The sequence below is a fragment of the Sturnus vulgaris genome, chromosome 2, assembly GCF_052056855.1.
Source record: "Sturnus vulgaris isolate bStuVul1 chromosome 2, bStuVul1.hap1, whole genome shotgun sequence".
Classification (NCBI taxonomy): Eukaryota; Metazoa; Chordata; class Aves; order Passeriformes; family Sturnidae; genus Sturnus; species Sturnus vulgaris.
The window spans coordinates 49,510,046-49,533,312 of NC_142244.1; the positions used below are offsets into that span (position 1 = coordinate 49,510,046).

At 40.8% G+C, this 23,267-nt stretch overlaps 1 protein-coding gene across 2 annotated transcripts in view; it reads right to left on the reverse strand.

Moving 5' to 3' along the window:
* Positions 1 to 23,267, reverse strand: part of SPATA13 (spermatogenesis associated 13) — a 146,536-nt gene that overhangs the window by 73,437 nt on the left and 49,832 nt on the right. The gene's annotated exons all lie outside the window — the stretch shown is intronic.

The window sequence follows — 23,267 nt, forward strand, 5'->3', positions numbered from 1 at the left end:
CAGCAGATGATATTAAGGACTTCCACAAGTCTTTGAAGGAAATGTAATACCAAGTATAAGGGGGGAAAAATAATTATGCAGATTAAAAACCCATTACTAATACCTAAGTGAAGTAAAATTTTAGGAACTTTTCGGGAGGTGGCAAAATGTTTTGTATTTTCCTTGTAACTTATTCACATATATTTGTCCGATTTCTCCAAAAGTGCTTAAAACATTTTAAAAGTTCCCTACCAAATTTGTAAAACTACAGCAGATACTGTGAGAAAGAGCAGAGGGTCAGAAACAAGTAAAGCCTGTGCAAGACTTTGCTTTCCCAGTTCTATGGAGATGAGCCCTATGGAGATGAGCTCTTTAGTCTCCGGGCAGTGGAGAGAAGAAAGATAAAAGAGAATTGTGCTGCAGGGATCACGTGGGGTTTAATGGGTTTTAATGCATCCCCTCATCCAAACTGCTGCCACCCTACACAGACCTGCATGCAGATTTCTAGCCCTTTTACTGGTAATTTAGGCTATGGGAGCAGCCTGGTAGGCTTGTGCAAACCATGCTACCCTGCAGGGCTTTTTTGACCCCAGTTGCAAAAGGATGGGGGTGGGGGGTAAAATAACAAAACCCGAACCTTGGTATTTGGAGTTGAAAAGAGTCTTACAAGCAATGTTTCAGGGTTTTAACTCAATACTGCCTTAAAAACTACCTCATTTGCAAATATCTTTCGGGGTCTAATTGTGTATTATTTACTACAGACAACTTTCTCTCTGATCAGGGTTAAATGTGTGCTAAAGCTCGGAGGTAGCAGAGCACATAAAGAGTGAAAGATTTAGCATTTTCCTCCAGCCTTGGAATTCATTACAAGTGACCATAACCTTTCCCTCAACACCCAGGCAGCTTAATTTTCTTCACATCATGCTCATTCTCTTATTCCCCCCTCCCTTCCAAGAACAAAACAAAACAAACAAAGCATAAACAAAAAGAAACAAAAAAAAAATCAGAAAAGTTCTTAATCCACATCTTTTTACTGGGCTGTAGTTGAGAATCATTTCCTGAGCTGTCATTTAAATGAGAAAAGAGAAGAGAGAAAGAAAGGAGAAACTTAAATGTGCATTCACAGCTTTGGAAGTCATACCCTTTGATGACGTTTCATTAAGCTTCTTAAGGATAGATTGTGAAATACAGTCCCAGCATCAGTATGTATTTCTCAAATTATCACCAACATATGTCCTGACCCCATACCAACTATATAGGTGCTATTTTAAATGTTTTATATGTTTTAAGGAACCGGTAGGTATTACGAAGCTTGTAAAGCTCTGGCACAAATATCATGCTGCTGTGTATTTCACTGTGCATGCGAAGACAAAATATTTTCAGCAGACAAAGTTTGGTAAAGCTTTTGATATATTTCAAAACAGGTCTAAAAGGGTTGACCACTAGCCCTGTACTCTGGTTCCATGGATGATTCAGTGAAACCCATGGAACTACTGGAGGTGTTTGGAGCTCTGTTGGCTCCAAGGTGGTGTGAGGGAGCTATGCTTCTGGCCAGATCTCCTCCGGATTTGCTGTTGAGCTCAGTTTGACACTGCACCTGAGCAGCTGCAAGGCTCATCTTTTCCTTGCATCCCTTGCCGCAGTCTGTGCTTGCCTTGCACTGCAACTGCACTGGGGCAACTGAGGCAGCCGTTTCAGTGGGCTGATCCACTTGAAAACCAATGCATCAAAAAGCCATAATTTTCCATTTCATCAGCTTGTTAAGCTGAACTGGCTACAGTTGTTCAACTGCTGGATAAACCGCTGGATGCAGTCCAGGCTCGTGGGTGGGCAGTGCAGTGGGACAGCAGAACAGCAGTCCCTGCTTGCTCTAGGTTATTTGTATTATTAAATTCCCATCTAAGCTTGTTTGTGCCTGTGCTCTCCCAGTCTAACTAACAACATGCTTTCATTGTCCTACAGACTGTAAACCACTGGGTATAGAAAATCAGAGTTTTCACAAACTCAAAAGCTCAACTTTGAATAATGTATCATCATCTAGCAAAAGCCGATAAAATATATAGGAAGTTAAGCTGATTTATTTGTGTACATTGTGCATACCAAAGGAATATTCCAATCTTAGCAAAATAATAAAGTCACTTTTCTTTTTGCAAATTGAGCCCAGATCCATGAAGTAAGCTATTAATTGCGGGTAAGGGTGGGGTGTGAAGTCACGTATGTTCCATATTGTTTGTGTTAAGTTTGTTTAGCTTTGTTTTTCTGAGACTTTTTAACCAAAATGTGAAAATCGCCTGCTTGCACTGTTTACTTAAAAATTTTATAATAATTACACTGTCTTACCACACATAGATAAGTAAGAATTGTAGCAATTTGACATCATCCCCAGGATTTCATAAGATAACAGAAAGTTGCACAAGCACACTTACTAGACCTGCTATTGAAGATGAACCTCTACACTGAGGAGATGGCAGAAAAGTTCTACGGCCTCTAGTAATAGTGTTTTAGAAAGTAAAGTAGTGAATGAACTCAAGAAATGGGCTCTGGCCCAGAGCTACGAACACAAAGCATTAGCAGCTGCTTAGTGCTATGTTTGCAAATGCTCTGGTTCCTGTAGAAACACCTAATCCTTCCTGAATCCTGGCCAGCGTTTATGGTTAAGTGCAGATAGTAAAAGGCTGTTCTCATTACATCCTTCTTATCTGTATGGTCTGTTTTGTGTGACAATGGATTTTCGGCTAGAATTTTAAAGCTTAATTATTCTGGCCACGTATTCGGCATCTATTTACATTGCAATGTGTGCCTAAAACCTATTTGCTGGGGGATGTATGGTGGGCTGGGAAGTTCGGGTATTGCCTTAGCCATAGGGAACAAAACAATACAAGGAAAGCACAGGAACCCACAAAGCCCTTAATGCAAATCATAAACTTTCTATAGGCATTCTTGAACTATCCTATAGAATGTGATACTGATTTATGTCCAGCAATGGAAGTCTCACATATCCTTTCAACAGTATCTGGAGGGATTAGCAGATTGTCAGAGCTGGGGCCGAGAACTCTTTCCCATTTTAGGATTGACCTCCTAGGTGCTCCGGCCATAAACAGAGTTTCACAGAATTATTTCCTTGGGGTCTTATCCAGTCAGCAAGACACAGTCCATAAAAAGCCACAAAATACTGAGGCAAACTGAAATGACCAAACCCAGAATAAAAGCATGCAGGAAACAAACAAGGGTTGTAGTCCCTTATTTAAAAAGCTAAAGCTGAAATTCCTGGTTTTTGAAGGGTTGCCCCTTAACCAAAGCAGATCAATGAACTGAGCTCATTTTGTGGCTGTTTCATTTGCTCAAGCTTTCTAAGCTGTGCACATACCCCCGTTCAATATGGTGTTCTGGAAAGTATCTCAACATTATCTTATTTTTGATCTTTATTGAATGTGGGCCCTAAATACCACAGTTGTGGATGTATCAGCTACAGCAAACAGACCAAGACTGATGAGGTAGGCATCCTATATTCAAATGGGGATGCAAGTGCTATGTGTTTCCTGCCTACAGTTCTTGATGATGAAGCTGTGCCATTCACAGAAGCAGCTGGTAATGAAACAGGTGTCCTCCTTATGCTGGAGCTGGAGTTGGTCTGACTTAACCATTACCTGATCTATCTCCCTCAACGAACAGAAAAATCTTCATTTTCTTCCTGTGGGATGGTTTTGCCCTGTATTAACTCCTTTACTAGCTCACCACAGATTCAAGCCGAGCATCAGTGATTCTCCAAAGAAAACAGCAGGAGTGCACTCAAGTGGAAAAGGAAGAGGGGCTGCCTGGCACTTTTTGCCAGTAGTTATCTTTCAGCCTAGTTCAAATATACTGCCTGACTGTACCCTTAGGACACAGCTAGAGATGTTGTCCAGGGGTACAGATTAACAGGGTTAAGAGGTTATTTCTTTATCCCTCTCACACTTCCATGAAGATTACTGCCTCCTCAAACCTGCCAACAGGGTGGCACCTTTTGTATCCCCTCAGTCTCAACATGATCTGGAAACCAAAAATCTCCTGTGAAAATCCCTGAGGCTAGTACAGATCATTTTCACAGAACTGTGCCAGGGAGTGACGAAATGAGCAATTATATCACTGCATCAGAGGGTAAGGTTTCACCAGGTGCATGCTTTAGTTAATGCCTTATTACCCCTGAAACAGGGCAGTCTCCTTTCTCCCTCCTGGACAGTTGTCTTTGCACCGACCTCATGCCAACTCCTCTGTTTCTCTGACAATTTGATGAACCAGTTCAGTTCACTTAACTGACAGAAAATGCTTTTATTTTTATTTGTGTTTTATAGCCTGTGAGATGGAGCAGCTCACATAGGAGTGACAGAGCATTCAGAACACGCAGTCAGGAACCAGGACTGTGCTTGGGCTGGGGTGCATTTTGATGGGAAAGAAGGGGAAGAAGGGCTCAGTGTACAATAACATCTTCACATGGGTCAGCTGCAGTCTTCCCTTAACAATAGCTGTCATTGCTATTTCCTAGCTGAGCCTGAGACCTGTCTCAGCACATACTTTACAAGCCATGGTGAGGATAGATGGATGGTTTGCACAATGCTGAAGACTTTTCATCTCCTCTCGAGGAAAAGCTCTTTCTTGACACAGACAGGAACAAGTCCCAAGAAAGTGTTAATTTGTTTAAAGCTGCTGTGCAGCTCCTTTGCCCTTCAGGGCCCTGGGAGCTTTGAGTCACCAAGGCATCCTTCAGATGATGCAATACTTGTACCTAGACACACTGCCAGAGGACAGTAGGAGAAAAATCAGGAAAACCAGTGGAAGATTAAATGCTCTCTCTCCATCGGGCCTTGTTACATTCATTTGAATGTAACAATTCCTGCCTTCTGATTTACCAGGTTACCTTGGTGATTCTTGACTGCTTTGCTTGCAAGCCTACACCAGCTCCACTCCAGCCCAGGTACAGATGCTGACATCATCTTCCCCCTCCCTCTGGCACTTGCCTGCTAATGAAATACAGCTGCACAGAGGAGGAAGGAAATTCAGGGAGTGTCAAATGCCAGCCTGAGTGCCAGCATACCATAGCAGGCTGGTGCAGTCACCTCTGGCTTTGATTCAGAAGGATTTGGGGAATGTCACTTCTTTTTGTATTGTATCTTCTAGCAAATACTTGTAGGGTGACATTCTGCCTCCTTCCCTGCTGGCTTTTGTGCTGTGCAGGTTGCTGTAGCTGGTCATGTTTCAAACAGGGCTAAACATTTGTGGGAGTGATTTCAAGTTACTTTATAAATGTTCTGCTTACAGGAAGGCATACCATTTTGAAGATGTAGCTTGCAAAGGTCTCTCAACATTAGTGTTCGAATCTCTTGCTCAGCTGACACAGCAAGTTGAAAGACCTGCATCCTGCCTTGACTGACAATTTTGGATTTCCTCTTCTAGCCATGAGTCTTTTGGATGAGAAGTGCTCAGAGAGGCAGGACTCGGAAGCTGTATGCTTTCCCAAGCACAACGTTCTTGTGACACACCATCAATCAATCAATCAATATTGGAACATTGTATTTTAAATGGGTAATATATCTGACTGTAGCCCAAGCTGTGATACCAACTCCACCAGTAACCTCTGACCACTGAATGAAGTTAAAATCTGGCAGCCACAGAAAGGCCTTTGCTATCCTCCACACCAATTTCCCTTTCTTTCCAACCACATTTCCACATTCTTCCCTCTCTCTATTTACTTGTCCTGACTTAATTCTCTGCCATTCTTGTGAGTTGAATTGGCTTATTCTTATTGTGTTATTGGAGCAGTGCCAGAGCTGGTGACAAGGCCAGCAGCAAAGATGCATTGGGAAGAGAAGTGAGAGGAAGAATGGGTGAAGAATCTGGATTTCACTCTTGCCCAAAATGCAACCTAATCAAGAGCCAGAAGGCAGGGCAGGGCAGGAAGGGTCTAAAAGCCAGAGTCACAGTGAAAGTAGCAAATTGTGCCCATGTCTGCAGAGGATGCTGTAGTCTGAGGTGCTCCCAGAGAGTCGATGTTTTCCCAGCCTGGTTATATACAGGTTCAAGCCAATGTGAAAGCAAAGTGGACAATCGTCCACTCCCATGCTCTAGGCAGTTTTGGCACAAGCTCCAGCACTTTCCAGTCATGCTATACTGAGTGTTCAAGCAACCACAGGAGGAAAGAGTGATGTGTGTCTGTGGGAAGCATATCTAATTTGTCCATTTAAGTTCCCTTAAATAAGTCCTCTCTTCTACAAAGCAAATCTCACTCTTTGGCAAAGCACATGGATAAGCCTGGCTTCTCAGACCTATGGGAATACCAGTCAGGAGAGTAAACCCTCAGTTCCTGTGGAACCTGCAGCTCCTGTGGACCTCAGCTGGTGGCTACTGTTATGTTTCCAGGACTTGCCTTGCTTGAGATTTCCTTAGTTAGCTGGACTATCTCATACTGGAAGGGTGATTAGCTCATCTTCTTGCTACAGTGGTCCCATCCCAAAAGAATGACTGAGGAAAGCAATTCCCAAGCACAGAGAGTTGGCCCTTTCCCAGCTGCCATGTTGGAATATACAGAAAGCCTTTGAGGAACCAGCTCAAAAGACCTCGTGGTATCTGTGCTGAGGTCCTGACAAGATGACTTCATATTTCCTGCCCCAAGGCTTTTTGAGCAATATGTATGTAAAAGCTGAAGCAGAGCATATTTTAAAACTCATCACTCCTATATGTAATCAGTGCCTTATTAGATTCCCAGCAATGCAAAGGGACTAATAGTTAATTTGGAAGCTACCTGGAAGCAACTTTTTCTTTTATGTTCACCAGCGTTTCTCCATGTTGCTCCATGTAACTAAATTAAGTGTTCTGATAACAGTGCTAAGAGCAGTGGAAAAGCCAACATATTAAATAAACTTGGCCACCTGTCATATTTTACATGCCCTCTCTTGCTCTCAGCCTATGGGTTTAAATGCCTGGCAGCTGAAGCTATGGCACAGAGTGGAGAGTCCTTGGAATTCACTCTCCATTGCTTCATCTGATTCTGAATTTGTCGACCTTTACTCTTATCTGTTCACCAGGGAAAGAAACACAGAGCTTTTTGCACAGCTGCTCTGCAGCCCAGATGGTTGGAAGCCTATTTGGACCAAAGGAGAAGAATTGTTTAGAACTACCCCGAGAAATCTTTGAACCTCAAGACTGCCAGGATGGCAAGAAAATCAGGAGAATTTTTGGGTTGTTGGGTTTTTGGATTTTTTTTTGTTTTTGGGGGGTATTTTTTGGCTTATTCTTGTTGTTGTTTATGGATTTTTGGAGGTTTTTTGGGAGGGTTTTTTTGATTGTCAGGGCAATATTATTCTGAACATATCTTCTTCACTGATAGATATTATGGAGTTATAGCTATGTTTTCTTTTCCAGTCCCAGCTGTCAGTTGGAGGTGAGAAGGTGGTCTCCCAAATTGTCTGCTCCTGGAGCCTGGCAAGGCAAGGCAACACCTGTGACCAGATAGCCCAGAATAGGGCCGCAATCCATCTGCTGTCACTTGAGGGCAGGAGGAGGTATGGGGAACAAAGCAGTTCCTTGTTCAGAAGAGAAATATGTTTACTCTGACATGGGTGACACACTGTGGGTGTTGTATTTACCATTTGTGTCTGTACTGACATCCCACTGTATGAGTGCACTCAGCAAGTCCAAAATCAAATTAAATAGACTATGTTATTTAGAAAACATTTACTCCTATGTGAATGTACTTGATTACTTTGTTGACAAGTGCTGTGGAAATGTTAGTCTATTAAGGAAGGTGAGCAGAACCACTTGCATATCATAAAAGTTTAGTAGAGGGGTTGGCCCCTGCAGAGTTTGGTAATATCACCAATGTGAAGACACTGTTGCTGTCCTTCTGGTCCTCTGGAAATTCACTCTCTGTAGCTCCTTAAGGTCAGCAAAGCCACTGTGATCTGTGGAGCATATCCCATCAGGGTTTTATCTTCTGCCCCTCTGTGAATGGCTGACACTGTCTGCTTATCCCTGCTCACAAAAACATGGCTCAACCTAGCCTTCACAAAGCTCACTCCAGACTTTTGCTGGAATAGTTCTCTGAGCTGCAGGGGCTCCAGTGATATTTGCACCCTGTTTTGCTAAGTAGCAGTCGTGGCTCCTGCAGTTGGTCACATTGGGCCTCAAATTTAGTTGTCAGTGAGTCAAATACAGTGGCTGTTGGATCATAATCATGCTGGTGCTACAACCAGTAGCCAAATGTCACTTGACACAAGACTTCAGCCTCCTACAAGCATGATTTCCTCTATTTGTAGAAGGGCAAAGAGCTCAACATGTACTTTTTATAAAGTCACAGGAAGCTACACAAGAAAACAGTGTTTTTATAGAGAAGCATGTTACTGTCAGAGGGAGAAACAGCATCTTTTTTTTTGAAAGAAAATGTTTACAACCCCTAAACTTAGTGCCATTTACTTTGGCTTTCTTGGCACACCCTGGGGTGTTTACCAGTGGGGACAAGAATTTTCACTGTTCAGATGCCTCAGAGAAGTCACTGCACTAATCAAACCACCAAAGTGTGATTACTGCAATGGCTTCCCCAGAGACTTGTGTTTTGGTTTTAAGTAAACAAATAGCCATCCAAGTAGGAGGAGGATGACTCAGTTAAAATCACACAGATCTGTTATATATAGCAAACGTTAAAAATGCTTAAGATTCCTCTGATACTTTAAATAGGATAGTTTAAATTTTTATCCTCTGAACTCCATAGGTTCTAATTTAACAACAACAATAAAATTAATGTATTCATTTTTAAAATAAAAGTACTCCTGCTTCTTTGAACTAGGCCAAATGGCCCATTTCAAAATAAAACATTATTACTTTGGACACAAATAGCCCGAATTTCTTGCTAATATTTGCTTATTTCGGAAAATAGAGCATTTGCTTATACCTAGAAAATAAAAGAGTGCAGATTTTGCCAACTAACATCCTTCCTGTTTGTATAAACTCTAGTCCTCTGAGCTGTACTTGACCTCTAGGCTTTTCTGTGGGATGAAGGATTTCTGACAATGCCTACCTTTCAGACATATGCAATCTATTCTTCAGGCACAGAGTAACCCATTCTTGAAATGAGCTTTTTCCTCACCTACCTTTACCCACAGAGCAGTGTAGTTGGTCAAAGCATGCAACAGCTCAAAGAAAGCACAGTCATGGAGCAATTTCTTTTTGTAAATAATTTCATATAAGACTCTTTCCCACTATTTTACATCAGTGCATAGGCATGTGTTTCAGCTCTGGTTATGTACACCAACAAATGACAGAAACACGGTGATGTACATTGGAATATGCTTTTGCAATCGCAGCAACATTTCTGGAAACTGAACTTCAGCAGCAGCTCCCTAGGAAATAATAGGCAAAGCACACTGAAACTTTGTTCCTTCTACCTATCCTGACCTGCTTCACGTTTTCCTTAGTGTGCTCCCTCTGCAGTGTTGCAGGTGGATGGAGGGACACTTGCAAGGAGCAGGAGTCACACTTCTCCCTGCCTCCATCAGTGCTGCAGGCACCATTTGCACAGTGAGCCAGGGAGTGCTTGGGGCTCCAAGGACAGCTGTGTTTGCCTTCTTTCCCTTCCTTATGCACACATATAGTCACCTCAAAAAGCATCCTCAAAGTCTTCAGGAACACACAGCCAACGAAGCTGGAGAGAAAGGAATAGGGAAGACAGGCCCAAACACCATTGCGACCCTCAGCCACAGGGAGACATCAATTCCCAAACCCAGGTTTCCTTCTCCAAATGCTGGGAAGGGGCCCCTGGACAAATGAGGTCAAGCCTGGGGCAGTGAAAGGAGGATATAGGTCTTTTAATGTGTAATGAAGCAGAACCTAAAAATCTACTGAAGACAAAGGAAAAGCAGCCAGGTCAATAGGAAGTGTCAGATGCAGCCCTGAATCTGTAGATACTATGAAAGGGACAAAGCACGTTCAAGACCCAGACATAACAGGGACTCCATTAGCTGAATCCCAATTTTTCTTTGCAATTTAGCAGAATTCTAAACTACAATGCACTGAGCCACTCTGGGCATAGGGTCAGGAGAAACACACCACTTGTCTTTGGGTCTCTGGTTTTGTACTATGGTCCTGGAGGTAGAAGAGCTGTTCAAAACTGCCTTGGACATGAGGGAAGGCTTTGGGCTACCTCGTGAGCTCTCAGATCACATCCATTCCTGCCTGGGTGTCCCTTGTGCCCTCAATGCTGACTGGGATGGCAGTCAGAAGAGAGCAGGGGCAAGTGAGTGAGGATTAACAACATTTTTGCATTTCTGGTAAATCGAGGCCTGCCCAATTATGCTGTAAGAGATTAAAGGTGAAAAACCTACATCTAGATGGTGACATGCTGAAATACCATGACTGATTCAGGAAAGTGCTTTGAGCTGGAAACCACCTGGGAGATCAGAATCAAAATCCACAGTTGCTTTGCAGCCTTCTCCAGAGTCTGGAGCTAGGCAGAAACTAACTTTAGCATTTGTAAAATAAGTGTAGATAGTTATTTACTGCTTCATTGGCAAATTATGTATTGTTTTCTGATACAAAAGAAATTAAGAGAGCTTAAGCAAATGTGCCAATATAACATCTTCCTGCATAATAGAATGGCATGGTTCTTTGTTATCCCATTATAAACCCAAAGAGTTCATGTTATAAATGGAAATGGTGAGTGACATCAGTCCTTTCATCTTTGCTTCACAGTATCTATCTTTTAATCCTCACTAACAAAAAACTTTCCATTTTATCATATTTCTTATAGAATCAATAAAGACGGAAGTCAGAATTCATCAAAATGCTGGGCACAAATAATAAGCAACAGCAATAAATAATGACTGAATTTAGACCTTGAGAGAAGTATCAGATTTAACCGTGCCTCAATATCAAAGTCTTTATCTTAGAAAGCAAAGATAATGCAAGTAGTGGCAGCTCAAATACACCCCTGCTGCCTCAGAGTGGCAGCCAGGCTTGGAAAGGCCCCTTCTAAGCTCAGTGACACTGAGAGGACGTGCTGATATGGTCACTGGCCTGTCACTGGTGAGTGGACATCTTTCTGCAGTGACCCAGTGCTCACATTTCCACCTCATCTGCTAAAGTACAACCAGCCATTGCACACTGCAAGCCTACACCCTGAGGGACGTGATGCTCATCTTGTGTCACCTCCAGCAAACTCTCCAAGAAACCCCTGCAAAATCCAGCAACAATTGGGAAAAGATTAAAGGGAAAGGCTGAAAGACATCCCTTGTCTTTTCCTTTGCCCTGGAGCCAGGTGAAGGTATGAAAAAGGCTCTTGCTCAGACTGCTGTGGCTTGAGCCAGCCAGTCCCGTAGCACTGAGTTATTTTAATTATCCAGTTCTTCATGATTGTTTTGGATTTTACAGTCTTATTACTCCCACTGATGTAGGAAATTCTGAGGAAAGGGTGAAAGCACTCTCTGTAATATAGTCTGTCTGATTCTCAGCCCCTGGAGCCAAGAATTTTGGGGAACACCTGCAATATCTCAGGCAGAACAAGCCGTCCTAGAAGTGAACTTGAGAGCTGCCAGAGGGGACTAAGAACCCCAGCTGAGTAAACCAGGCAGAAAACATTCATATGAGGAATAGCCCTTCCAGGGCCAGGATAGATACAATCCACACATCTCCTCTTCTGAATAGCCAAGAGCCAAAAATACTTGCACTCCTCACGTCTACTGGCAATTCATGATCCAACCTAATATTAACACCTAATGATAATGTACCACAGCTATTTGTGACACTCCAAAACCACGTTAGCTCTCAGACGCTGCTTCCATCTGGAACTGCTGCATTGGATAGATGTGAAGATCTATGATGGAACAGAAATATACCTTCCTCTTCTCCTTAAAATAGTTTTTATTACATCATAATTTTCCAGAGGGAATGTGGCTACAGAGAAACACAACATAAAAGTCCTACAGGGATTGTAGAAAGCTAGCATATGGAGAGCTGGCTTTCTTACTCTGAATAGAAAATTACTTAAATTAAGTAATCAATTAAAGATATTTTGGTTAGATATATTAGCTCAGATATCAAAAGTAACAAAGATCTTCTTTCCTCTGCTCAGGAAAGATAATATTCTAAATGTGTAATTTCAAGTTGAGTGAAGTTATCTGATTATACACAGTGTAGCAGCAGACTTCTGGGCAAATCATTACAGCTGCCTGCAAGGTATGTTGTGGAATGAGAACACACTGTTATTTCTGACATCCGTAGGTCAGACAGCTTTTCATCTGGTCTTGATTACAGAGGAACAGATTCCCCCCTTGCATACTTAGCATTAGGTAATAGACAATAATGAGAGCTTTTCACCCCTGTGCCCTAGCCCTCCTCAGAACAGGCTGCACAGGATGAGAGATTAGCATCCTGCAAAAAGCTTGTCTTTTTGTAGCAGACATGGGTAGCAATATGGTTGGAATTTTGTTTCAGGATATAGTCTATTACACATGCAGGAATATTTCAAATGCAGACAGTTCTGCATTTCAGGTCTTCTGAACTGCCTCTGAGACTGCAATGTGACACAGACTACATAATCACTATAATTACAGGAGAAAACAAACTTGTGTCTTACTATTGGTGAGCCTCACCAATGAAGTTTGTCTTTTCACATTTCTCAAGTGTGTGGAAAAAATACTTACGGCCTAAGAAAGTCAAAACACACCAGTATTAGCTCCCTGCTAAAGCTGTGAAGGTGGGAGAATGGGAGGCTGGTCACAGAGCAGCCTGGAGCCTGAAGATTGTGTGTTCAAGCTGCAGCCCATTAACCATGGCACCTGACTCAGGGGCAGATCCCAAAATGTGGCAGAGCTCAGGGGCTTCTCTGCTGCTCGCTGCCTCTTACCCAAGAGGGAGCAGGTTGCTGGAGCACAGATCATCTGCATCTGGCATACAGGACCAGAGGATAGGAGAGGCTGCAGTGGAGCTACAATGCATGGATTCAGCAGTGGGAAAGCAGAGACAATTACATGAGCCTCACAGTTAGCACATTATATTCAGCATAACCACTCTGAGGTGGTTTATAATCCTGTGAGTCCACAATAAGAGGCACAACAGAAAAAAATGTGATGGTAAAATGTGATATGCAAACTTTTGGATGAAAAACATACCAAGAGATTGGGACTGCAACTCCAAAGGATGCTTGCTTGGCCGGAAGTGGGATTATGTAGGTGTGGAAGGGAAACACAACTCCCAGTACACCAGTGCAAAGAGCAAGTGCAGTCTGGCCCCCTGTGAAAAACACAAACCCATGGCACAGAAGTCAAGGAGAAAGAGTTAAATGTCCTGATGTGAAGGTCTCTGATACTACCTTTGCTGCTAAACTCTGGCTCTTGAGATCTTTCTGTGAATCTTTAATTCTGAAATTACCTGACTTTAACTGAGATATCTCATGGTTATGGGATGCAGAATTCAAAGCTTACAGTGAACTGTCAAAGTCTTGGAGAAGAAAAAAAATACAAAATCCAGCATTGTCAAATCAGCTATTCTAAAAACAACCTACATATTAAGTGCATATTTGTCCATAAGAAAAGTTGATTTTTTCAAGGTAATATATATATTCAGCTCATGCAGTTTGATTTCTCCAGGCTGACTTTATGCATTTACAATATTTTTTTTTGAGACCCTGGAGAGTTCCCCTAGGCATTAGACAGTAGAGAATAGGCAGCTGAGATGCAGCTGAGATCTTTCTTTGGGATTCTAGGAATCTAAATGATATGGACTCTGCATGACACACATCTCTGTGAGATTTACCTCTGGGATATTTGAAGAACTCAGAGGACCAGCCCTAAAGCAACCATGATGCTCCCCAGGGCTAACTTGGGGCTACTGCAGCCCTGGTGAAACTCAGTTCTTCATCATCTGCAGGGATAGAAGATTGAACAGTGCTGCCCCTTTACACTTGTGACACAGACTTTTACTACCCTAAATCTTGCCTGTTGAGTACATTTATTTAGGATTTACCATCAGCTTCTTTCCTTGTGCCTTCAGAACAGTTTTCTGGTTTACTGAGTCCTTGTGAGTCTGTATCATGGGTTAAGTACTGAGTTCTGTGTTCCAAGTGTTTATTTCACCAGGATTAATTTAAAATGCGGTGCACTGACAGGTGTTTTTAAAATCCCTCCTTGGGTAAGATTTAAATAGTAGTTTGGGAAAGGGGCATACCTCCAGGCAGCTCAAAGCAATTGTTACTTTGTCTTGAAGCAAAACATCCTATCACCTTAAGTTATGTGTGCATTAAACAAGGAGCCACTTAATAATATCTCTGGGTGAACCAGATATCCCTGTCTGAAGTCTACCTGGCTGGAGATACAATCGTTGAAAGGGGAGAAATTCCCCGTGCTGCCAGCACTACAGCACCTAGATGGGGGGGAGCAACATCGAAAACTAGAGATGCCTCCTTGTCCTTTTCACACAGAAGGCAGGCTGTTATCAAAACACAGTGGATGGAAAAAACCTGATACCAGACATATGATGGAGTCACAGGTGCTAAACAGGTGCATAATGTAATGTAGCAGCTTGTGGAGACAGCAAGGGAAGGAAATTATTGCAACCAAAGGTGCCACCACACTGCCAAGAAGTACTCAGGGAGAGGGGCCCACTGGGGGACACTGGAAGCTGGGGTTATGCCCTCCAGACACACTCACAGCCTGCTGGGAAGATTTGTCTTCAGACAGGAGGGACAGCTGTCAAAGATCCCAAAGCAGAAATGTCTGAAGAGCCAGGGAGCTCTGTACATCTTTCATTGACCAGCGAGTCCCTTTATGCCTCTCCTCTCTCTTCACACCAACACAGTCTCCCTCTCATTACATCTCCTAGAGCTGTTCTCTCTCTCTATTGGGCCCCTCCATGTTATTTCTTCTTCACTTACCTCTCTGGCTGTTTCATTTCCCCTAAGTAAGGCAACATGGGTGGTTTTTTGCTTCAAATTCATTGTGATCTGCACCCTTTAGTACAGCCTCTCTTGCTCATGGTGTGGACTTCATTTCAGTTAGCATCTGATATTCCCTGTCACTAGGGAGAAAAAGATATTTCTAGGAGGAAATTATTTTTTATGATATCCAGCAGACATCCAGCTGCCTTTGGTTTTGTAAACCTTGAGGCTGAGCAGGGCTGTCTGCTATTCTCAGTTTGTATGCCTAGAGCAGAAAAACCCTTCAAGTTTGCTGTTTCATCAGTCTCATGACAAACATGCTTAATAACACGCTTCTCTTACACAGCAGTGTGTGAAACATTAACTAGACTTCCTTTTTTTCAAAACATTTTGCAAACGCTTCAACCCACTAGTCTTATGGTGGTTAGCTACCTCTCTCCCTAGCAGGGCCATTGCACAGAGATGCAGTGATGAAAAGATTCATGAAGCCACAGAGAGAGAGAAAGTAAAAAGAAGAAGTCTTGACTGCACATCTTAATGACTCTACAGCTTCCAAGTCTCTGCTCCCAGTACCATTGGTAATTTTTTACTCAATGATTTTTCCATGCAAACTTTGTAATGGAAAAGAATCCCAGAGCCAGGATCCCCACTTCTTCCTCCTTTTCTCAGGGTTTCTTAAGTATTCAGTCATTTCTACACAATGCCAGAACTGGCCAGAAGTACTTCAACTTTCTATTTTGTGTGGTACAGCTATGAAGGGTAATCAGTACTGTCTTCAACTACCTGTGGGGGACTGCAGAGAAGGCAGAGACAGATTATTCTCAAATGTGCAAGGTAGAAGCAAAATAAATGGATATAATTTGTAATGTAAGAAATTCTGACTCAATATAGAGAAAAATGTTTTTTAGGGGGATTTGGATTGCACAGAAGTGGCAGAGCCTCCATGTTTGAAGACTTTCAAAAGCTGACAGGACAAGGCATTGAATAACCTGCTTTCAGGGAGGTGCTTCAAGCAGGAGGCTGGGTTATGGACCTCTGGATATTCCAGAGGTCATTTCCAGCTTTCCTAATTCTTTAGAAATACTCCTGTTACTATAGTCTCTGCAGGAGGAAAGCTTCCCAGAAGACTCTCAATGAGGAGTTCCAGAGGTTGTGGGAATTTCCGTGTTATGCAGATAGTGTAGGACAGATGCCTTCACATTAAGTGCTCAGAAGCCATACCAGATAGCAGGAACCATTTAATTGTGAGACTGTAACACAGGCTAATTTGCATTGCTTCTTTTTAAATATTGCAGTTCAGCTGGCTTATTTTTTTCCCTTCTGGCAGCAAGTACAAACTATACCAGTACAGAGTGGTTTACAGCGTGAAGTCAACTACTTCAAAATGACCTTGTATTACTGATAAAAGGCTTAGAGGTAAATGTAGAACTTGTTGGCCAGTCAATCTAAGCTCTCCTGCTTTTTGGAAAGCTGTTGTATTTAGGACAAGACAGAAACTAGTTGTTTCTTGCCTTAGAGACAACATCAGTTCTTTGTAGATTTTGATTTAGCTGAAAAATGTCTATGATCATTCCTAGAAGCCCATTTCTTTCCACTTCCCCTGCTGATCCTGCCATCCCTGGCCTCAAGCAAGGCTACCTGAGAATCACAGGAGCTCACTAGAAGATGCTATTAGAGAGATTTCTCTATGAGTATATCACAGTCATCTGTCACAGCCTGTTAGGATTATTTTACAGCTCTAACAGTGCTTGCATTTCTTTACTGCCAAGTATCAAAGTAAAACTTAGAGAGGGAAGCAATGACAAATTAGTCTATTTAGAGTTCTTTCTAGTTCTCACTGTTTAAGTGTGGTTTCTTCAAATAACAAGCACAGATTTCTGAGAATAATTCATGCTGGCCTTATTTATTTAAACTGATTAGAAGAGAAATATTGCCATTACCTTCAATGGAAAGTAAAACTAAACAGCCCTGGAAATCCCATCTATAGCAAAAATAGAGACAGCAGATTTGTTAGTTTATTACTGGATTCAAAACAGAGGTGCAGGGCTGGGCCAAAGCAGAACTGAGAGAAGAGTTTCTGTGTATAGTTGCTGGGCAAATATGTCAAGAAATGTATTTGCACTAATTAGATTTACTCAATTATATTTTTGTATTTAGGCAGGTTTTTATGTCAGAAAATTATATATGTAGCATAAATTGGATATTATTTATTTTTGCTATGATTTTCACATTATCTAGCTATTAGGTATCAGACAGAAGTCTTCATGTCATTTGTGTGACATTTACTGTGAGATTTCCCTCAGCTGAGAGAAGTGTGTTGCATCCTGGAGCAGTACAGGGAAGTACAGTAGTAAACAATTAAATGTTTATAAATATTCTAGATGAAGTAATTTGATGGTTGTGTTAATTTGATGAAGGTTGGACAACTGCGGGCAGACAAAAAAGCTAGCTTGATATTCTGTGAACTTTTTCTTACACTTGTAGACTATAACAGGAGGTTTGAATCTATTACTGATTACCAGAGTCATAATGAATTTTTTATTAGTTTCATTAATTAGTGTTGAATTCATCCAGTATACTACTGAAATGAGAACATTCGCTAGTCTGGAAGCAATACAGCTTGGTATTTTTTAACTAGCAACTGAGAGATAAATTTCATTGTATGTATTACAGATACTCTACTAATTCCATGAACAAATTTGCAGAATCGAATCATCTCCACGGGGAAGCTATCACCAGTGCATCAGATATAGTTCAGAATTACCTTATTTTGTGAAGAAACCTGCTACAAAAGTCCCTCCTGCAAAGCCTTTGTGAAAAGTTATGTAAAAAATGCAATTATGTAGGCCCTCTCCCTTCACCAGGAGCTTCACCCTATTCATTTTAGAATATGCATCCTGCTAAGGGTTTCAGCAAGGCTTGCAATTGTCTTTCTGCTCCATGTATTTGTGTGCTCCCCATTGGATCTGAATCCGAGTTTTGTTTCAAGCACTTTTAAGGGTATTTAATTTTTTTCTTCAAATTAATATAACAAACTGCCAAAAAAGTCTTCAGAATGGTTGAGATGCCATATTTAATCTTGTTTGATTTCGTTGTTTCTTACCCTCCAAATTGTATTCTTCAAAGGATTTCTAAGGATTTAACTATGGATAATTAAAGTGGGATCAATCCTGAACAGAAAACTGAATTATATTATATTATTATCAATCCCTATCCTTATCCTTGCTAAATGTGAAAGCTCTCCACATGTCAATTTAGCTCAAGAAATATCAAAGAACTATTTTCTACTTTTATAAATTCCCTAAAATCTGCCAGCATTTGTTCTGAAAATAATGCACTTCCATGTGTCAGGATGGCATTGGCATCCTTTCACACATAACAGATTACAAATAGGATCAGTAAATACATCAGTTCTGTAAATACATCAGTGCTGTTTTGATAAGAAGTCAGTCATGGGACATACAGTATTTACTTTCTGTGCACTAAACACTGATGTGCACAGCCCCTCATCGGTTCAGCCCAGAACATAAAGGGATTCACATTTTACATTGCACAACAAGAAGTTTTAATAAACACAACTAAGAATGAAGAAAACCCTTTAGCCTGAGCTCACTCACAGTCAATTAGATATGTAAGATAACAAATGGGACAATGCTGAAGCTCTATGAGGAAATATCGTATTTACAAAATTGCAGGCTGTTTTGGGTTCCATCTGGGTGGCATTTGACAGCATAACTCAGATCAGTCAGTACTTTGCCAATATATTGCCAAAACCTATTTACAGAATAAAATGGTTATCACAAGCAATTATCACCTTCTTAAACCCTTGAAATGAGAGTTCCAGCCACAATTTGAAGATCTTTCCATGTAATTAAAGACTTAGGCATATTCTTTCAGTGCAGGCTGTAATTAATATCCCAAATTAAGCAGTGTTTAGATATGTATTACATGCAAGTGAGCTAGCTGATAATCCGATTAGTTAAGCAGTGGTTTTCCTCTGTGGTTTACAGATCCCTGAGGATCAAGGATCTACTTCTAAAGAATTTGGAAAGGACAGCTGTGGGAGCATCTCATATTACACCTAACCAATACAATTCCAAAGCAATTACTGCAATGAGCAATGAGCAATTACTGACCGTCCCCTCTGCTCTGCTGCCTTTCAGGTGCCAAAAGCAGACAAGCAACTGGGGAGCTGAAGGGCAGGTCATTTCAGCCCCCTTTCCCACCTGGAAAGAAAATTAACTTTCCAATGGAAACAACTTCTATATATGACTAAAAAACAAACAAACAAACCAAAAAAAAAACCAACACAAAAAACCAACAACAGCAAGAAGAAAACCCAAACCAAACCAAAAAATCCCCTCAAATAAACCCTCAAACACTAGGAAATAGCGATAGAGAAAAAGTGGGATTTGGTTAGACTCTTAAGAAGAAGTCTATACTTACTGCAGGTTAGATGTAATTAAGGAAAAAGTATAACAATGCTGCTTTTAACAGGCATATATGTTCCCTAAAGAAGATTTTGGTCTGCTCTGTGGAAAATTTTTATATTCCCCAAGACAAAATAGCTATAAAGTACTTTGTACCAAGCCTTCTCCTGTCTCAGGTGGTCTGTAATTATAAAAAAGACCAGAAAATTAGGAGAGCTAGAATAACTAGTATTTTACTACTATAGTAATTTTACTACAAAAATGCTTTGCAAAAATGCAAAATGTGCCTCTGACTGCCACAAAAATACATTTTGTCTCATCATACTCTTGGAGGTATACTGCTGCTTTGCAAGATCAGATACTCAGTTCTGAGCAACAATATCCTCCAAAGTAACCTAGCACTGCAGAAACTGAAAGCACATCAGAGACTCATCAGACTGCAAGACAAACCATTCTGCCAAATAAGCTTTATCCCAGGTCAGCAAACAGCACATATCACAATGATATCAAAGGCCTGAATACAACCTTTCCACCCTTCACAAAATTTATTGTAAGCAGTCAAGGAGGAAATGTTGACCAAAAGACAAATTCACCAGTTCTAAGGCTTTGCAAGGCTTTAGTTTATTAGGAATTCGCATCCAGTGACACACTGGATAAAATGTTAAATTGTTATTTCATAATGACACTTGTGAAAGCCCACTTGTCTTAACACAGAGCCAATTAAGAATACTTGAATTGGGAGTCTTAAACATCATTGGGAGTCTCAAACCACAATGGGAGTTTTAAATATCTGTTTGAGATGCAAACTCTTAGTCTCGGACATTTGTTCACATGCTTTGGAGAGATGGGTGGAAATGTTCACCCACCTACATACAGAATTTTTGGAGATTATCCCTTTGGATAGGGTGCAGTTTCTCATTCAATAAGAGCTTTTCACTTCCAGAAGATTTCAGACTCTTGAGCCTCCTTTGGTACCCATAGGAAAACAACAGCAGTTCGGGTGGAAACTAAAAATCTCGTTTGCCGCTCAAGTGACCTCTGGGTTAGAATGAGTTGTGAGGGTTTGAGCTGCATCCTGTTCTTCATATAGTCAAAGAAATTTATAATGGAATTGGTCATTCTTTGCTTTGATTCCTCCTTTTCATGCTGAATTTGGGTCACTGTAGTGCTCTATGACAGAAAAGTTCTGAATGACTGAATAAGAGACGTGTTTGTTAATAACCTTGCCACAGATTCAAACTTGCACAGGAAGAAAGGATCAAACATGGGAAAGTCGGGGTTACAGTGCAAATGCACAGATGAGAAGGCCAGTGTCCCTCTCTTTTCCTCCCACACATGACAAATCTCTCACTTTGTTCTCCAGACACTGACTGACCCCTCTACTTCTTGCTCTTTAACATGTTCCCATTAGGGGTATCCCCTCATCTTTGAAGTTTTCATTTGTTCTTTCTTTTCAAACTATATTCTTCTTACACAATGTGGTAGTGTCATATCTCCTGGAAGTCCTGGAGTTTATGCACTTGAACACACATGGGGCTTTATCTGTCATTTACAGGAATAATTTTTTGCACCATAACTTACTCCAGCTTCCAGACTGATTTTCATTGACATTGGAGCTGCTTAAAGACCCTTCTATCACAAACTAATGTAAAAAGTCTTTTCTATAAATAATTATTATCTCTTCTGTTTCCTTGCTGTCCCTCTATCCAATTCTAAATGACATCTCTTGCAAACTCAGATCCTGGAGAAGACTGGTCTATATCATCATTAGGCATAAGGGGTACACAATTACTTACATTAAAACAAAAGCTGAAAAACACCACAGAGATGCTGATATGTGGTTAAAAACACAAAATTACTTGTGTGAATAAGACTTTATATATTCCTGGAACTGATACCTTGATGCTACCATTCCTTGAGGGTCAAAAGTTTAATACAACACAACAGAAACTTTTACTTGTTTGCTGTGAAAGGGCACCTGAAGTGTGCTCAGACTAAGTGCTTCTACTTGATCATTACTATATCCATAAAAACTAATTTATTCATGATCAGAAGGTTTATATAGGGAACAACTATTTAATCCAGTACTTCTGAGACAGATAATATAACAATTTTTTGCCTTTGGCCAGTCTGTGAGCTGTTATAATTTAGGTTGCAGTTCCTTTTTCCCCTTAGACGTCTTCCCTCTCCCTTCTCCCTTTCCCCTTATGTATTTCAAGCTGAGGCTGGTGAGCACTTCAGTGACATTGTGATGTCATAATGATGTAAACCCTTGTTATCCTTGTTCTCTTCCATCTTTGTTGGGACATACCTAGGTTTATGATAGCCATGTCTTCACCTACAAAACCAAGTCAGCTGGGAATCATTCAAACAGCCTATGGCAATACTGCTGTCATTGCATTGCTGTGCAGAAGATGGCTTTTAAAGGCAGGAAAGTCAGTATGAAAAATTGGTTATTGCTGTAATGCTGGACCTTGGCAGAAATGAAAGTCCTAACCAAAATGGCATTCCCCATCACCAGGGAATTCTCTTAGTAGCAAAAGTAAAACACCTCAGTAAAGCAAAGCTTATACACCAAAGAGTCCAGGATACCTTCACCCTCTATAGGCATATTTTTATAGACACCATTAGTCCCCATGCATCATAAATATTCAAGGACTACTGTTTTACTGAATTCATGTCTTGAAATGCAGGAAGTTTGATACCAAAGTACGATATTATTACTTTCAGAAATTATTTGCTGATGATGTTTTATCATGTACATTTAAAATAAATCACTTTAAAAAATCTAATTTCTACAAAAAAACACCAAATGCTGAATTAGTTGGAGTTAGTGGAGGAGAAAATAGCACAGGGTTTTTTTTTCACGATTCCAGTTTCACATCACCTCCATTATCTAATTTTTCTAGATTAGTCTACATAGTCTTCTAGTAGGCAAATTCATACAGTCCCCAAGTACTAGAGTGAGATGAGCACTTCCTAGCTCCACAGTGAGAAGAGGCAAGAAAGACAGAATGGGAGAGATACTTTGCTGTTTCTACACATCTTAAAAACAGCAGCAGCTATCTCAGGAAAATGGCACAAGGGATCCAGACATAGAAAATCAAATAAATAAATAAAAAACCCTAAAATCCAAACACACAGAGTGTGAATTGCCAGCTACAAAAATTTGGTGAGTAATTTGGAGTGAAAAAAAATTGTTTCCTAGAAACAGTTACTGGCTTTGTGCACAGAGTTTGTGTGTGACCTTGAAGATCAGCAGGCTTTGGGACTGCAAGGAACATGCCCAAGACCAGACTATGCAAATGTTACCCAGAACCTTAAGCACAGAAAGAGTTATAAAATAAACAGATGTATTGGAGAATTCCAGTCTTCTAAAGAGTTGCCCAGAAATCCATCTAGGGGATATTTAGGTGAACTTATCTGAGAGTACCTCCTCAACATCCTCAGAAGACAGGCAGGTTCAAATGAAACATGACCCAAGCAGAAATGCACTGCATTTCAATATGAAAAATCAACAGTTACTTCCTTCCTTCCAGCGAGTCAGATTGAAAGATTTTGTCTGCTCCCCTTGGAAAAGAGCCTGCAAAATTCTCCAAAAAGAATGTTCTTGATAATAATCCATATTTAATGAAACTGTACAGTGGTTATATAACCAATGCTGATTGCACAAAGAACCTAATTTAGACTTCATAAAGTACATAGTGCTTATGTTGGAAAAGCTTGAACATGTTTTACTAGGTCTGAACCAATAGTCTTATTGGCAAGAGATAAATGCTTCAGACAATTTGGTGCTAATATTTCAAGTCTCTACAGAAAAGTGAAAAGCAAACGTACCAAGAGAAATACTGAACAAAATTAATCTTGGATGTAGTTCTACTTCTTCAAATAGTTCTGAACAGTAGATTAATTAAATATTTTAATCACTCTACTCTGTACAATTGTTTCAGACACTAAATCAG